Genomic DNA, 1,994 nt, shown 5'->3' with positions numbered 1-1,994 from the left:
TCCATGAAAACTTGAGTGTGGCGCCAAACTTTAGAAAGAAGTGTGCATAATTATATATTGTTGGAAAGCTCTGGAAGTTAGCTTTCCAATTCCACTGAAATCACGTCAATTAGAACTCTGTAGCTCAAGTTATTCCAATTTGAATGCAAGAAGGTCGGGGTTGACAACATCATTCGCTTTCTTCCTTTTCTGCTACAAAACTCCATCAAATCCATCCGAATACTCCCTGAAATAAACAGAAATTACACACAACTCAAAGTAGCATTCATGGTGGCTAAAAGTAATCAAATCTTGATTAAACATAGTAATTCAAATGCAAATTCACTAGGAAAAGATAGAAAAGATGCTCACTGATGCCAAGGCATCTTAGGCTAGTTTCACTAGCATTTTTCTGTTAGTTTTAGTTGTTTTATGCACTTTCTTGAGCTTAAAGTAACCAAGAATGGTTAAAAGAATAACAAAGCAATGAACCATCCAAACAGTATGATTTTTATGCAAATTTCATGAGTTTTTAGTTATATTACTTGAATGCTATGAATGGAAGATTCTCATGAAAATTTGCAAGACTTTGATGCAGTTGTTTGGATGATTTCAGGAAAGAAGAGGCTAGGCAAGGAAGCAACAAAAATCAATAAAGGAAGCTTGAATATCACATGTGGAGTTTAAGTTCCAGTTTAAGCCTAAACTGGAGCTTAAACGCCAGAATCATGAAGGCTAAGAAATGCTGGAATTAAACTGGAACTTAAACGGCCAAAATCATAAAAGCTGAGGAAAGGGTGAAAGTGGCGTTTAACCTCCAGTTTAACCTTAAACTGGAAGTTAAACGCCAGAAATGGAAAATGCACCAGGGAGCCATTTCCACGTTTAAGCTCCAATTTAACCTTAAACTGGAGCTTAAACGTGTTCGACCAAGTTTTCTCCTCCAGGGTTGCTTTCTCCATTTCCACGTTTAAGCTCCAGTTTAACCCTAAACTGGAGCTTAAACGTGTTCGACCTCCAGGGGTTGCTTTCTCCGCTTCCACGTTTAAGCTCCAGTTTAACCTTAAACTGGAGCTTAAACGTGTTCGACCTCCAGGATGGCTTTCTCTATTTCCACGTTTAAGCTCCAGTTTAACCTTAAACTGGAGCTTAAACGTGTTCGACCTCCAGGGCTGCTTCTTAAACTGAAGCTTAAACGTGCTTCCACAAAAGGCATCACTGGAAGTGTCTGGCGTTTAAGCTGCAGTTTAAGCTTAAACTGCAACTTAAACGCCACTCTTGGAAAAGGTTTCTGGGCCAAAAATATTGCAGTTTAAGTTAGCATTTGAGCACAAACATTAACTTAAACTTACTCTGGTATGAAACCCAATTGAATATCATGGTTTATGGGATTGGGCCTGAAGGATTGATGAGTCTGGAATTTCAATTTGTTGAGTCATGTGTCATTACTTGATTATCACTAAGTTGGCTCAATGAATGTTACAGAATTTGGATCAGCAGCCTCATCAAGATTATGGATCATAAACCCAAAGCAAAAAGAAAGCAGGGAGAGGCCTCAAAGCCCAAGAAACACAACAGAAGCTCAATGAAGAAAGTGTATAAATAGGATAGAATTTAAGTTAGAGGCACTTTTTTTTACCTTTTCATTTTGGAAGTTTTCATACTTTTGTAATTGAATTCAGAGCTATGACTCACTAAACCCCCTTTCATTGGGTTAGGGAGCTCTATTGTAATTCAATGAATCAATAATAGTTTTATCTTCTTCTTCAATCTTTTCTCTTGAATTTTGTTAGAAAGCTTCTCGATCTAATTCCATTGGGTAGTTGTCTTGGGAAAGAAACTACCCATAATTGGAATCCTTCGGAACCTTGGGAAAGGAATGGAGGATTCATGCTAGAGAAGCTTTCTCACAGTGAATTGGATTGGGGTTTGGATGGATATTGTGACATGTAATCCTACCAAATTGTGGTTCATGAAACTGTGTGGTATAATCAGTGATCGAGCATCATCTCTTC

The sequence above is a fragment of the Arachis ipaensis genome, chromosome B02 (genome assembly GCF_000816755.2).
Source record: "Arachis ipaensis cultivar K30076 chromosome B02, Araip1.1, whole genome shotgun sequence".
Lineage (NCBI taxonomy): Eukaryota > Viridiplantae > Streptophyta > Magnoliopsida > Fabales > Fabaceae > Arachis > Arachis ipaensis.
This window is presented reverse-complemented; position numbering follows the sequence as displayed.